Genomic DNA, 16,853 nt, shown 5'->3' with positions numbered 1-16,853 from the left:
TATGCGCTGTCATTGCTATCCTGTAGATATGCGCTGTCATCGCTAGCCTGTAGATATGCATTATCATCGCTAGCCTGTAGATATGCACTGTCATCGCTAGCCTGTAGATATGCACTGTCATCGCTAGCCTGTAGATATGCGCTGTCATCGCTAGCCTGTAGATATGCATTGGCTTCACAAGCCTGTAGATATGCACTGTCATCGCTAGCCTGTAGATATGCTCTGTCATCGCTAGCCTGTAGATATGCACTGTCATCGCAAGCCTGTAGATATGCATTGGCTTCACTAGCCTGTAGATATGCACGGTCATCGCTAGCCTGTAGATATGCATTGGCTTCACTAGCCTGTAGATATGCACTGTCATCGCTAGCCTGTAGATATGCTCTGTCATCGCTAGCCTGTAGATATGCGCTGTCATTGCTATCCTGTAGATATGCGCTGTCGTCGCTAGCCTGTAGATATGCATTATCATCGCTAGCCTGTAGATATGCAGTCATTGCTAGCCTGTAGATATGCACTGTCATCGCTAGCCTGTAGATATGCTCTGTCATCGCTAGCCTGTAGATATGCACTGTCATCGCTAGCCTGTAGATATGCACTGTCATCGCAAGCCTATAGATATGCATTGGCTTCACTAGCCTGTAGATATGCACTGTCATCGCTAGCCTGTAGATATGCTCTGTCATCGCTAGCCTGTAGATATGCGCTGTCATTGCTATCCTGTAGATATGCGCTGTCGTCGCTAGCCTGTAGATATGCATTATCATCGCTAGCCTGTAGATATGCACTGTCATCGCTAGCCTGTAGATATGCACTGTCATCGCTAGCCTGTAGATATACATTGGCTTCACTAGCCTGTAGATATGCATTGGCTTCACTAGCCTGTAGATATGCACCGTCATCGCTAGCCTGTAGATATGCACTGTCATCGCTAGCCTGTAGATATGCTCTGTCATCGCTAGCCTGTAGATATGCACTGTCATCGCTAGCCTGTAGATATGCACTGTCATCGCTAGCCTGTAGATATGCATTTGCTTCACTAGCCTGTAGATATGCACTGTCATCGCTAGCCTGTAGATATGCTCTGTCATCGCTAGCCTGTAGATATGCACTGTCATCGCTAGCCTGTAGATATGCACTGTCATCGCTAGCCTGTAGATATGCATTGGCTTCACTAGCCTGTAGATATGCACTGTCATCGCTAGCCTGTAGATATGCTCTGTCATCGCTAGCCTGTAGATATACGCTGTCATCGCTAGCCTGTAGATATACGCTGTCATTGCTATCCTGTAGATATGCGCTGTCATCGCTAGCCTGTAAATATGCATTATCATCGCTAGCCTGTAGATATGCACTGTCATCGCTAGCCTGTAGATATGCAGTCATCGCTAGCCTGTAGATATACATTGGCTTCACTAGCCTGTAGATATGCGCTGTCATTGCTATCCTGTAGATATGCGCTGTCATCGCTAGCCTGTAGATATGCATTATCATCGCTAGCCTGTAGATATGCACTGTCATCGCTAGCCTGTAGATATGCACTGTCATTGCTAGCCTGTAGATATGCACTGTCATCGCTAGCCTGTAGATATGCATTGGCTTCACTAGCCTGTAGATATGCACTGTCATCGCTAGCCTGTAGATATGCATTGGCTTCACAAGCCTGTAGATATGCACTGTCACCGCTAGCCTGTAGATATGCTCTGTCATCGCTAGCCTGTAGATATGCTCTGTCATCGCTAGCCTGTAGATATGCACTGTCATCGCTAGCCTGTAGATATGCATTGGCTTCACTAGCCTGTAGAAATGCACTGTCATCGCTAGCCTGTAGATATGCTCCGTCATCGCTAGCCTGTAGATATGCGCTGTCATTGCTATCCTGTAGATATGCGCTGTCATCGCTAGCCTGTAGCTATGCATTATCATCTCTAGCCTGTAGATATGCACTGTCATCGCTAGCCTGTAGATATGCTCTGTCATCGCTAGCCTGTAGATATGCACTGTCATCGCTAGCCTGTAGATATGCATTGGCTTCACTAGCCTGTAGATATGCACTGTCATCGCTAGCCTGTAGATATGCATTGTCATCGCAAGCCTGTAGATATGCACTGTCATCGCTAACCTGTAGATATGCTCTGTCATCACTAGCCTGTAGATATGCACTGTCATCGCTAGCCTGTAGATATGCACTGTCATCGCTAGCCTGTAGATATGCATTGGCTTCACTAGCCTGTAGATATGCACTGTCATCGCTAGCCTGTAGATATGCTCTGTCATCGCTAGCCTGTAGATATGCGCTGTCATTGCTATCCTGTAGATAAGCGCTGTTGTCGCTAGCCTGTAGATATGCATTATCATCGCTAGCCTGTAGATATGCACTGTCATCGCTAGCCTGTAGATATGCACTGTCATCGCTAGCCTGTAGATATGCATTGGCTTCACTAGCCTGTAGATATGCATTGGCTTCACTAGCCTGTCGATATGCACCGTCATCGCTAGCCTGTAGATATGCACCGTCATCGCTAGCCTGTAGATATGCACTGTCATTGCTATGGCTTCACTAGCCTGTAGATATGCATTGGCTTCACTAGCCTGTAGATATGCACTGTCATTGCTATCCTGTAGATATGCGCTGTCATCGCTAGCCTGTAGATATGCATTATCATCGGCTTTAGTGGGTCAATTTCTGCAAAGTCATAAGTAGTGGGCGGGAAGAAACGTGAATGACATAATAACGGGGTAATGCATGAAGAGGGCTCTTTAAAAACTCCTGTTAGTAAGTGTATTAAACATAAAATGTTTGTTCAAATCAGTAGGTCTTGGGTAATGGCAGTCCTAAAAAGTTAGTTACTGGCTATACAATTTCTAGAATATTTTGTGTGTGTTATCGAGGTGGGAGGCTGATGCGTTGATGGTGATTGTTTCCTGCTTCGAGCACATTCTGCAGGGGCATAGATAAGCATCCCCGCGCCAGACATCGAGTCCAGAAATCTCCGAGCCTTAGGCGCACGCTCTGCCCGGCTGCCCCCTCCACTTCACACGGCAGTGAATCACACAGCGAGAGATAAGAACTGAGAAGGAGTCAGCGCTCGTGATGTGTGAAAAGTTCAAGCAGGACACCTCTCTTAACCATCTGGATTGCATTACACGGGCACTCTGACAGCTCCTAATTAAGATTAATCACTCTGCCGTGCTCGTTCGCGCACAGAATATGCCACATCGGGCACGCGTAAATTACTTACAGCCTATCACGTCAACGCTACTAAATACACACCACAGCGAAGACGAATCACTAGGCAGATGCCATAAAAAAATAAGGAATGTGCCAGCCGGAGCCCTTTCTGCATTTTTTTTTTCTAAATACGAAAGAGCTCGGAAACTCCGCCCACCACTTCCTGGTGACGCGGAGGCCCGAGCCCTAAAAACGATGTCATTAAGTCAAAATACAGTCTTACCTGGGTACCTACTCGAGTTTGTGATCAAATGCCATTGGTTTTTAATTTCTACATAATGTTTACACTGAACATTTAAAAGTGTTGTTTCACTGTTACAGGTAACCAATGTTCACACTACAGTGTATACAAGAGGGAACATCAACTGAGAAGAACCCTAAACATTGTGCATTTGTTTAACAGTCATCAATTTTAAAGTACTTTTTGAAAAGGAAGTTGCATACAAATATGTAACTGATATGTTGTTGTTTTTTTATGGACTTTCTTTCCTGATGGAAAATAGTGCTTGCTGCAGCCCCACAATGTGAAAAGAACAAAAGTACAAATTGAGTTTCAGAAGACACAGCTACATGGTTGGGACAAAAACAGCAAGTTACTGTAAGAAATGTTAGGATATAGTATACTATCTGATGAATGTGAAAAAGCATTGGCAGATGTACATATGTGCGATAAAATGTTGATGTAGACGACGCCATTGAACCTGTGATGTAAATGTACTTTCTTTGTACATTATTGTACATAATTCGCTGTTCCATGCCTTAGATCTCCGTCAAATACCTAGCCTTGTTTGGTATTGGAATTCCAAGCAGACTTATTGCTTGAAGACGTCTCTAGAGAATAACTAAATCTTCTTAAAATGTGACACAGCAAGTATAGTACTTCAGACTGCCTTCTATACTAACTGGCTTTGTTAGACAAGGCACCTGAAATGGAAATTTCCCAAGTGTACGAATCTAGAATTGCTGCTCATTGTGAATCTGCTTTTCCAGCTGGGCCCGCACCACACAAACACTGTAAATAAATAAATAATAAATAAGCTACATGAGCATTTTATAGTATGGATGTAAGACTTGTTGAATTATAAGAGGACTTCCTCCACAAATCTCCAACACATAAATCCAATAATGTATTAATAACAGGAAACACATGTTTGGTCCTTTTTGTTTTCTTTATTTACACCTTAATAAAAACATACAAAAACAAATGTTTTCGGACATAGTTTAATTATGTTGCACAGCCACAAACGAATGGCGTTGGCCAATAACTGACATTTCCTAGCATCAGTGAAAGGGGTCAGAGGTAAATATCTCACTTGTGACAAAAAATATTGTGGACCATTTGGAAGCTATAGGATTGTAAGATCCAATCAGATCAAGAACTGATGGCATTTTGCTACAATTTACAAACGGTATTTACAAACTTTTATCAGCATTCATTTCGTGCTTCAATGTCAGTAGGGTAATTGGAAGAGGAAATTAGTCATGTGGTGTCTCAGATTTAGAAGAGGAATTTAATCAGTAAGTCCCAGTCAGGAGACAAACTATGAATTGTGAAGGAATTGATGTTATTATGTGTCGACGTGGTCAGGTGAGGTAGAATTAAAAGTTTAATTTCAACAGCACACCCCATACCCTCTTCTATACTCAAGCATTCGAGCAGAAAGAGAAATTCATCTGAATCTTGACAGCAGAAACATGAGATCGGTTTCACACACCTTCTGAAGATGTATCTTTTTCTGTAAATGTTTAAAATGAAAACATTAGAACGTTTTCCTCTCATGGGGGAGGGGGCACACTTCACAAAGAAAGTAGTACATTTGCACCCATAAAAGTACACCTGCATTTGGGTCCAGGTTTACTACTTTTTTCAATTCACATGCATTCTCAGCAATAAGCCAAGAATGCTTTACCTTTGTTCAGGTTTTCAGAGGTACTACTAGAAATGTCATGTGACATCTGCCCTGTGTCCTATTCTTACTGTGCATAAAGCTACATAGCATACATTAACACCACGATGGAATGCTTCCTGCTCTCCAATTCACACTTTTATTTCTTTTGTTCTCAAACTAGATGTATTTTCTCCAAATTTGCCCTTCCTCTACAGCCACCTCAAATTTGGGGGTGATGAGATCCTCTTCCCATCTCAGAAAAGGAAATGGCTGAAGTAACTCTCCAACCATTTTCATAGTGGGAAAGTATTAACATTTGATAATGGGGATGCCTACAAATGCACGAGTTTCTGGGTGTTCCCAAACTTACAAGGTTAGCCACTGCTTGTTATGTCCACTCACACCTCTTAAGTGGGGCTTATTTCTCTGGATTGTTTCACACTTAAAGTGGAGAAATAAACAGTAGGGAAACTATTTACTCCGATCAGGAATCCTTTTGCCAATTTCTGTCAGGAGGAAATTGAAGTATTTTCAGTGTTAAACGTACGTTTACAGCCAACAACACCAATATAAATTGTCCCCAGTGTACCATTTTTTAAACAAGGATCAAAATGAAACAAAAAAGATTTTGGTTGCCTTTTATTTTACTTTGAAGTTATTATGGGAACGAATATAATGTAGTTCACAATGAAGGCTGGGTTAGAAATTGAGGTGATGTATTGTCTCACACAAAAGGCATAATTATACCAGGGAGGTATGTAACATCTCACACACATAGAAAGCTGAGCATGTATAGGAAGTGATGCAACATCCTACATAAGAAGCTGGGAGTGAATGGTAGATGAAAAAAGCATCACACAAGAAGCAAATTTAGAATAGGAGCTATATTAGTAAAATGGAATAAGACGTCATATTTTCCTTTGTAAATGTTCTTTAAAATATAAGGTGAGGCTGTATCTTCTATCTGGGGAAGTGCATTTTAAGATTGAATGAATGAATATGCATTTACAAAGCACAGAAATACTCAACATGTGTCCTTGTGTGAGAGAAGGCTAAAGCTAACTCACAAGAACTTCATACTGGAAACTTGAATAAAAGTGGTAAATAACCAAGTTTCAAGCTGTTATTAGCGAACAGATGGCTTTTAGTTCACCAAAAGCCAACCAGCAGGGCATTCCACAGTTTTGCTCCAACAACGGACAAAGGCCTCTTGTCAACACGGGAGGTTTAAAACTAAGGGGATTGAGCAGTCCAAACAACTGCTGCACTATAGGGCCAGAGAACATCATTTTAAAGGGGACTAGGGAGTGGTTCGACCAGGAGTCTGGAAAAAGAATGGAAGCAGCAATTAAGACAAACACTGCTAGAATCAGGTCGAGCAAGTAACCTGCAGAATGAGTAGGTACACTAATTAGCTACTCCAGTCCAAAAACAGCACATAAACGGGAGTGAAAGGTACCTCTGGGTTGGTGGAGCAGTGTGCCCATAAGTTGAAATTTTAAAAGGACAAATGTCTTCGAAGCACCTTGCACCAAGAGAATACTGGTGGCGGATTTATCAAAGGAATAGGCAGCACCTGGGAGTACAAGACCACAATGCTTACAAAAGGGCAGTTTAGAGATATAGCCACATTCACCTCCTCAGTATAATCATTCCTATCAAGGTGAAGCTTAGTCAACTGAAATCAATCTCAAGTCACAATTTCCTCCCTTCCACTGGATTGCAAAAGAAAATTCTTGACATGTGATGGATAAACCGAGTTAATGATTGCCTACAGGGGAATCCTAAAGATAGGTGGTATGTGTTTTGCATTACACCCACCCCATATTTAAGAATGATGAGCCTCTGAGGTAGCTCGAGGGAGGTGGGACTATTTTTGTTTTGGAACAACAAAAGGGACAGGATGAGATTAAACTAAAAATTTTTAAATCTTTCAATCCTCTAATTGTATGTTTAAAAGAAACCTGGGCATGTACAGAGTTTATATTTGTGGGCTACTTTGTGTTTTCTTGTAATTCAAGGCATTCTAAAAGGGGTCATGGCAGTGGGGGTTGGGGGAGGGAGGTAATTTTACTTAATAACCCGATTAATTGGAACCATGACGTTTTTCTTTATCCCTCAAATGTAGGTCTTCGCTTGAAACTGGCTTTCCAAGATGCGAGAGGCTGTTCTTCCGTTTTCCTACCAGCAAATATGCTGGTGTGGTGTGGCTCACTGGTTAGAAGCAGGAGTCGCCCTGGGACCAGGGTTCAATTCCCGACGCGGCAGGGTCGTGGACCAGGGTCAGCGGACTTGATAATTCTCGCCTCGGTGCCTACTCGAACCAGGGTTCCCACTCGGCAACTCTGGGCATTAGCTTGCCTCATTTCCACAACGGCCCCATCAACGCCGGGGATGCCTGGCTCCACCTAGGGGACTCCCAGTAGGGACCATCCCACAGGGAAAGCCAGGACGGGTTCCCCAGCGGTATACCGCGCCATGATACTCCGGTAGTAATTGTGCGCGTTAAAAAACAGCATATAACATATATCACTCCAGGGAAACCATTGAACTACCTTGTGAGCTCATTCTTTGCTTTTGTTCATTACTATTACAGAAGATTGCCCGTTGGTAATAATCATGGGTTATCCAAATGCAAAGGTGTCCAATTCTGCCTCCTTGACCGTTGCTAATGTTGAAAAAGAAGAAATATGGTATATTCTTGAGATTTTGCTCCCAGAAAAAATAGAAGAAATAAGTGTGGTTTTCAATTACTTGAAACTCTGGGAAAACATGATTTGGTCATCTTAAATGGAAGATCTCCAGTGGGTAAAACTGCCTCCTATACCCTTCAGTCAACTTCCACAGAGTCTACTTGATTACGTGATAGCATCCGTTCAAATGTTTGGAGCCGGTGAGAAACTTACTGTATTTTTAACTGATATGGGTTATCACAGCTTAGTTGGTATACAGCTGTGGCCTTTAATCTCCAGGAATTACTTCCTGTGAATCCACCCCTTGGCACAATCCGCTTCAGTAAGTCGAATGGTCGTACCTTAAAGACATCTAAGAATATCGCAACCTTACTTGCCAAGATTAATGGATAAACCATAGAAAATAGTGATGGTGAGATCATGACTGAAGTAGTCTTTTATCTAGATTTCTGCAAAGCCTACAATCAGGTTTACAATCTATAATAGCATTGTGATCCTCAGCAGTGCTTAGCAATTGAGCAAGTATTAGCAAGGGGCCAACATGGCCATCAGAGACAGGGTGATGGCAGAGGTTTTTTTTCCTTATCATTATTATTATTATTATTATATTTCTTATATAGCGCCAGAATCGACCCCCGAAGGGGTATCTCCGTGCTTGCCTTGGGAACCCATCCTGGCTTTTCCCTGTGAGATAGCCCCTACAGGGCATCCCCAAGGTGAAAGCCAGGCATCCCGCCGCGGGGGGGCCCTTGTGGAGATTAAGCAAGCTTAATGCCCAGAGTTGCAGAGTGTGAACCCATGATTAGGTCAGGCACCGAAGCGAGAATTATCGAGTCCGTGGACATTTGAGCTCAACACCTTTGAGCCGCACCCTCATGGAAGCACATTGGACAATACAAAGTTATCACTTTTTAATCTTTTCTTATACATTTGAGGATATATTTTTTTAATCTCTCCCCAAAATATTCCAGGATTGGAGTTACAATATTAAAAAAGGGCCTGGTGTAAAATAGGGTTTTACCCATGCGTTGACACATCAGTCCTCAAATTTCCTGGTAAAGCTGCACTATTCCAAAATATTGTACAAATGGAGTTAGAATAGTACATTTCACCTCCCAGGGTACACCACACTCCCTGCTGCCCTGATGGCACAACTCAAGGCAATAACACATAGACTGGAGGATGAAAAGGAGGAAGAAGCAGTGGCCACCTGTATAGTGACAGAAATTGTAATAGTACAGGGTATGAAGGAGTCTCCTTCATGACAGAATGTTTAAACTTGAGGAACCAAGTTGTTTTCAGCCTGACAAGGGGAGTTGGCATGGCAGGTTTTGCAGCATTTCAGCTCGGAAGCTGATCTACAAAGACACACTGAGTTAAGCAGAAGGATGATTTAGATAGTCAGGCATGTGAAGTGCAACACAAGGAAACCTATTACAAGCACAAGAATGCAAATAATGCAGCCTTTCTCACCTGGTAGGTAAGGTAGGATGCAAATAGACGCAATGCTTCAGATCTGGAAGAGAATGTTGGATTTTGTCTTTCTGTGATGGGAGGCAGACTTGGAATGGAAAGGGAAGAGATGCAGCTAGTGTTTGTTGTTTGCCCTATACATCCCTCTCGTTTTAGTCCCTTGCTTTGTGAGTTTGAGTTCTGAAATGAAGATTAAATCTGGGACCAAAAGAAATAAGTAAAACGTATTTGGGTACAATACTCATGAGAACACTGCTTTCAATGGGTGCTGCTCCAACTCGTAAGGGAAGGTCCCACCAGAAGCCCAGATTCAGATGATCGATGGACAGCTGCTTGTCAAGTTCTTTCTTTGCCACGTCCACCACACCTAGGTCAAAAAACATATTTGGTGAGCTTTAGAAGCAATGAGCTATAATTCCACATCACAGCCTACTTTGCCTAAAATCAACCATGGGCTTGTCACAGCGCTCTTTTGAATGTGAGAAAGTAATTGGGATTCCAGTTCCAAAGTTCACTGAGAAATTAAGTTAATTACTTATATAGGGCTCTGGATTTGCACAAATAAGTACAGCCGAATTGATTGAATCATTCGACTTCATTGGCTAATATACTTAATGTCTACCTGTCCTTATAGACGTTTGAGCACCAAGAACAATAAATGATTGCCTACTTTTAGCCTCTCACATATGTCATTAAAATATCATTTTTACACAGCATCACAGCTGTGAGTATGTCGAAGTAATTTATTTTCATCTGCCAACAAACTAAGGTGGGAGCCACTCCTGCCAGAAAGCCTTCACTGTCCCCATCCTTCATGCTTGCCCTTTTCCAGCACCGAACTAGTCACTATCCATGGGATGTATGTCGTTACAACGCATACTTTTACAACGCATTTTTTACACCGCAACATCCATTAAAACGTATTCCATTACAATGCATGCCATTACAACTAATTCTTTAAAGCTACCTTTACAACGCATTCCACTACAACGCATACTACATTTACAACACATACCATTACAACGCATACCATTACATTGCATGTATAGTAAATATTGGATAGTGTAGGGGTAAAAATTACTATTCTAACTACAGGGGGTGCAACAGTAGGGTAAGTGTTGGATAGTGTAGGGGTAAAAATTACTATTCTAACTCCAGGGGGTGCAACAGTAGGGTAAGTATTGGATAGTGTAGGGGTAAAAATTACTATTCTAACTCCAGGGGGTGCAACAGTAGGGTAAGTTTTGGATAGTGTATGTATGCGTTGTAATGGTATGTGTTGTAATAACTGCGTTGTAATGACATGCGTTGTAGTGATATGCGTTGTAGTAACATGCGTTGTAATGGTTGCGTTGTAATGGCATGCGTTGTAATGGATGTTGCGGTGTAAAAGTTTCGTTGTAAAGGTAGTGCGTTGTAAAAGTTGCGTTGTAAGTTTTGTTTCCCCTATCCATGGTATGCATGGTGTCAAACTCACACTAAAGGCAACAACAGGCCTAAACCAGTATCACATGTTATGGTAATACTTCGTTCCATCACTGACTTCAGTAACCATAATCCCTCTGCATTTATAATTAATGGTCAAGCATTGAAATCATGTGTCCGCATTATCAGTAATAAAGCATGACATACCTGCATTATCAGTGGTTAAGCATGAGATGCTCTTTTGCACTTATTATGAGTGATCAGGCATTGCACTAGGGTGCCCACATAATCAAAAACTCACATCCCTTCCTCCTTAATGAACCAGCTAAATCCATCCCGGATTAAAATTTGTAAAGTAAAAAAAAATGGCAAGAAAACAAATAGTCGTATAAAAGACAGGTTCATCGTCAGATAACCCCAAGCTATAAAAAAGTAAACAATGTAATAAGCAAGACATCTATAATAACAAGAGAAAACACCAGGATTCTCTGTGGATTGAACTGCACAACGCATGCCGCACAAAATAACTAAAAGAAGTTTTGGTAGCTCGTCGGGTTGGGAACTAAGTTTATCAGATCAGGGAGAGACTATCAAATTCCAAATTGAGTTTTGGAAAGAACATCTGGAAGGGCTTTACCGAGGTCCTACACCGAATACTTCCATGGATAACAACATCACAGGTCGAGATAGATATGGCATAGCACCTCAGGAGGCTAAACGGCGTATATCTGCAAGCAACAGCTCGAGAGCTGTGGGTCCAAACAGCCTCTCTACTGCAACAATGAAGAAAGACTCGGCTGCCTGGCGTGGGCTGGTTGCCAGTATAATCAATTCAGTGCTGCATGTAGGGAAAATGTTGCCACCAAGGAAGGGTTCCATTATACATCCACGTTACAAGCGTGGCTCCAAACATTTGCAGAAGAGCTCAATGTGGAAGGGAACATTTTCATAGAACATTTATTAACTTTTCTGGAAAATGGGCTAATACAGTAAGCAGCCTAACATTTCACCAAGCCGGATTCCGAAGAGATTGCAATACCATCAACAACATCATGGCATTGGCCATTCTTGCCCAAAGGGCACCAAGAGGCAAAAGTAAAAACTTATTTACATGTTTTTTTGACTTCTCAATGGCTTTTGACAAAGTAACCGTGACAAATTATGGGCAAAACTGGATGCTTGAGGAATTGAGAATAGTCAGCTTAAATTTATAATGGATTTACATATGGATAAGTGGGTGAGAGTAAACTTCTCCCATGGTAAAGGAATGTCCACAATTGGCTAAAAGAAGCCCCTAGCCCCTTTGCTGTTCAGATTATTTCCAATCATTTTGTACTGACCGAGGCCTGGTAATAAACACCAACAAAACAAAGTACCTTGTCCTCAATCCTCCAAAACAGCATGTGCGTTCCCCTACCCTAAACACTGAGCTTTTGGAAAGGGTAAAAGTTTTTGATTACCTTGGGATACGCCTTTCAGACAGAATGGATTGGACGCCTCATCTAGACAAAATGCTGCTGAACCATAAAAGGATCACAGGTGCCCTTCTAAGGGAGCAACGTTCCAGCTCAACAAAACCAATAGGAACAGTCCTTGAGATCTACGCAGCCAAAGGTGTCAGCTCTGCCCTTTATGGAGCGGAACTCTGAGGCTTTTCATCTACTGAAGCTCTGCAAAGATCTGAGAACAACTTCTGCAGACAAATAATGTCCCTTCCACAAAGCACCCCACTACTTCCTTTATTTATGGACCTTGGTTGTACCCAGATTGGCGAAATCGCGAAATTCCGTCCACTACTATTATGGGCCCGTATTTGGCGGGTAGAAGAACTCAGCAGATATGCCAGAGGCCTTAAAGAAATCATGGCAACACCGAATTGGGACAGAATCAAATGGTTAAAAGACATGAAAATTCTACTGACCAAGCTGGGCCTACTCGAATCTTGGCTAAGTAGAACCTCACCCCCAAAGCAAATACTCAAAAAGCTCTATCGGGATTGGATTTGCTCCCAAAGACATTCCAGCACGTCCCTTGGCAAGCTAACAGAGGACTTCCTGATGTTTAAAGACTGTCCCAGGCGGGAACCCTATCTGGACATAATTGGGAAACCCTTTGCTCGGACTTTGTATTTTAGATTTAGAACGGGTACTTTGCCACTGAACACTTTTACCAAAAGATGGAAATCCTGTATAGACAAAACTGATTTATGTCCATCGTGTCTAGCTAACCCAGAGACATTAGCGCATTTTCTGTTTGTCTGTAAGGAATATGCTAATCCAAGAAGGGTGTGGTTGAAAAACCTTTGCCGACAGCTGGGAACTAGGAGCCATGATGTGGCAATCAGGATACTTGTTTCGGACAGTTATGTACCCTATGTTTGTGCCCTAGCCAAATTTCTATCTTGGGCTTGGGCTATCCGAGCCAAAAAGCTAAAACAATCTGTTTAATCCTTTTTCAGAATAACTATTCTTGTAATGTTTTAATTTTTCACTTTTTTCAAAAAACCAACTGGCTACACAATACTGAGCAAATAATTTCAGAAACTTTTTGCTTGGCCCAGAGATACAGAATTCCTCTTTTTAAAAAGTAAAACTTAATTTGTAATTTCTTATACATTTATTGTTCTGCTTTTATGATAATGAATTTTTATCGAAATAAAGCTTTTTGACTTGACTTGACTTATATATCTCTGATCTCATAAAGGTGCTGCAGGAAGTAAAAGGAGATTTTTCTAAACTAGGAAAAACCAAAATAGTATATCTGGCTTATGCCAAGGATATTGTTATGTTATCACCCACATCGATTTGGCTCCAAAACCAGTTGACGAGTTTACATGTATAAATGTAGCTAATGATTTACAGATCAATAAAAGCAAAACAAAAATGATGGCATTCGGCTGCAAAAAACTGTTACACCTGGTTCATAGGGCCAGACGAAATTGTGCAGGAGCCCAACTACTCATATTTGGGATGAAAATTGATAACAAGTTAAACTGGAAAGCCCATGGAATACACACAACAGAAGTTGATGGTTGGATCCGGTTCCATCATAACAGTCGGTATTTGTATAGCACAGCTTATCATCCCAGGGGGTATCCAGGTTCTGAGGTCCTAATCAGCCTTAGTTGAAGAGCCAGGTCTTGAGCCCCTTCCTAAAGTTGGTGAGTGAAGGGGAGGTTCAGAGGTAGAGTATGAAGTGTTTCAGGACTCGGAGGCGAGTCTGGAAAAGGAGCGACCTCCACTGGTGCTCTGCTGGATGTGAGAGATGTGTGAGAGGGCGAGGGAGGTGGTTCAGAGTTGTCTGGTCGGCTGGTGTAAGGTTAGGCGATGGTTGATGTAGGTGGGTCTGGTGTTGTTGAGGGCTTTGTAGGCATGGGTCAGCAGCTCTTCTGGATGGAGAGCCAGTGTAGGCTACTTGAGGTGGGGGTGAAGCTGGTCTATTTGGGGATGTTGAGGTTGAGTCTGGCTGCAGCACTCTGTATAGCCTGGAGACGTTTAGGGCGATGGGTGGTGGCTCAGGCGTAGAGTGCATTTCTGTAGTCCAGTAGACTGGTGACGAGGGCTTGAAACACTATTTTACTGGTACTGACGGGGATTCATCTGATATCTTGTGAGGCATGTGGAGGGTGTGGAAGCAGGCGGAGGCTACAGCATTGTCCTGGCATTTCATGGAGATCGCTGTCCAGGATGATGCTGAGGCTGCAGGTGTGGTTGGTAGGGGGAGGTGAGGCACCGAGTGCGTCCCATGGGGAGGTGTTCCTTCTGAAGATGAGCAATTCCGTCTTGTCCGTGTTCAGCTACAGGCAGTTGGATCTCATCCAGTTGCATACGTTTGCCATGGCGTCCCAGAAGTTGGATTTGGTTTTGCCAATGTCTTTCGTGAGACAGAGGATGAGTTGGGTGTCATCGGCACATGAGATGATGTTGACTCAGTGGGCGTGGACAATGTCTGCCAAAGGAGTCATGTATGCGTTTAAGAATGTGGGGCTGAAGGAGGATCTTTGGGGGATGCCGCAGATGATGCTCTCATGACCGGGGAAGAAGGGCAGTAGGCGGATTCTCTGTATGCGTTCTGTGAGGAAGGAGGTGATCCACTTGAGAGCATTTCCTCTGTTGCCGATGTGCTGTAGTCTGGTGAAGAGGGTGTCCTGGCATACTGTGTTGAAGGCCGCTGGGAGGTCGAGGAGGATCACGGAGTCTGTCTCACCATGTTTGATAATGGATCTGATTTTGTCTGTAGCAGCTAACAGGGCAGCCTCGTGACGTGGTTGGAGCGGAAGTCAGACTGGGATGCATCAAGTAGGTTGTTTCCTTCCAGGTTGTCTGTGAGCTGGTGGTTTATTGCTTTCTCCAGGCACTTGGGAAGGGGAGCAGCGAGATCAGATAGTAATTCTTGAGCTTGCTGTGGTCTGTGGAGGGCGTCTTATGTAGGGGTTTCACATCTGCATGTTTCCATGCATCAGAAATGGTGGTGGTAGGGATGGAAGCATTGAGGATGTTGGTGAGTTCGCGCTGATCTCCTTTTGTCCCAGGTTGAAGGTGTGGTGGGGCAGGGTTCTGTTGGTGCTCTGGAGTGGATCAAGCTCATGATGGCTCTGGTGTTTGGCGTTATGTGCGGAGTCCAATCGGTGAGCAGGTGACTGTGGGAGTTGTTAGAGTCAGTTGGCTGTGGGTAGAAGTTGCTGTAGATGTCTCCTATTTAGTTGTGGAAGTAGTCCGCCAAGGGGTCGCAGAGGGCCTGAGAAGGGCAGATCATGGTCTTGGTGGCAGGTGGGCAGGAGAATTCTCCGTCAATGCTGAAAAGTTATTTTGTGTGGTTCACGCTTGCCTCGATGCAGTGGTTAGGGTTAATTTTTGGTTTCTTTGAGACGATGGTGGTTTTCCTGAAAATGGATTTGAATGTAGTGAGGTCTGGGGCGTTCATACTGGTGTGCTATCATCTCTTAATTGCTTACACTCGTGTTTGTAGGCCTGGAGTTCAGTGGTGAACCAGCTGGAATATTTGGTGGCTCTGGTAGTTTTCATGGAGGTGACTGTGTCGGTGCAGTTGGTAATCCAGTTAGAGAAGTTTTGCACGGCTAGCTGAAGTTAGCTGATGGTATTGGGTCTGGTGGTGTTGAGGGCGGTAGTCCCTTGGGTCTTGATTATTTATTTCCTATTTGCATTGTGCAGGAGTTGAGAGCATGGTGGTGGGAGGTGTTGAGCTTGCAATGCTGAAGGGGACGATGTTGTGGTCTGTTCAGGCAAATTTTGTGGCGTGGCTGTATTGGATTCTGTCACTGGCTGTGAAGATTGGGTTCTGGGTGTGTCCTGTGCAGTAAGTGGGGCTGATGTTGCTCATGCTTTCCAGGAGGTTGGCAGAGTTGGTGTCATTGGGGTGGTCGAGGTGGAAGTTGAGTTCGCCGAGGAGGATATAGTGCTTGGAACGGATTGCTGAGGGAGATACGTTTGGAAATGGCAACGCAGAAGCCTGGACGGGGGGCAGAGGACCTGTAGGCGAGGGTTCCTCTGATGGTTGTGTTAGCGTTGATTTGGATTTGGAAGTCGAGGTATTCCATGATTGCTGTGATGCCGTCTTCCGTGGTGGTGCACTGAAGGGTATCAGTGTCGATGACGGTGATGCTTACTCCTTGTGTGTTTGCGTGGTTTCTGTGTATCATCTTGTAGCCGTGGGGCATTGCAATCGCAATTTCAGGGGTTGAGACGGTGTGAGCCAGGTCTCAGGTTGAACATCACGTCAAGGGTGGAAGTGGTGATGGTGTCCCAGATATCTGTGGCATGCTTACCTAGGTTGCCAAGGGAAGAGCCAGCACAAGTCACGCTGCATCCTGCCAAAGCTGTCAAGCATGCTCACTGGCAACCTGCTGAAGTCCACAAACGAAGACTTTGAGGTACTTATTGACCTCTAAAAACGAGTAAAATTCACCCAGTTTTTCAGCAAAAACTGTAGCATTCTCTACTTAAGTCCTGAAGACATCCCCCTGACCCTTCTGGGCAGACCAAGGGCTGAAACATGTCGACCTTTTTTTGGACAACATAGTGCGCAAAACTTATAATACGTCTACACACGCATGACACTGTTTTAGACAAATCTGGAACCTAGACCATTAAATAATTCTTAAACTAGGTAAACTAGATTGTT

At 43.5% G+C, this 16,853-nt stretch overlaps 1 protein-coding gene across 1 annotated transcript in view; it reads right to left on the bottom strand.

The window, feature by feature from the left end:
* Positions 1-4,402: 4,402 nt before the first annotated feature.
* Positions 4,403-16,853, bottom strand: part of LOC147728953 (uncharacterized) — a 291,189-nt gene continuing 278,738 nt past the window's right edge. The window contains exon 27 of the mRNA XM_086959204.1: positions 4,403-9,654. The gene's annotated coding sequence lies outside the window, so the exon portion shown is untranslated. The remainder of the gene's footprint in view (positions 9,655-16,853) is intronic.

Source organism: Lissotriton vulgaris, chromosome 2_2 (genome assembly GCF_964263255.1).
Source record: "Lissotriton vulgaris chromosome 2_2, aLisVul1.2, whole genome shotgun sequence".
NCBI classification, from domain to species: Eukaryota; Metazoa; Chordata; class Amphibia; order Caudata; family Salamandridae; genus Lissotriton; species Lissotriton vulgaris.
The sequence above is the reverse complement of the archived record's forward strand: the minus strand, read 5'-3'. Positions and strand labels throughout refer to the sequence as shown.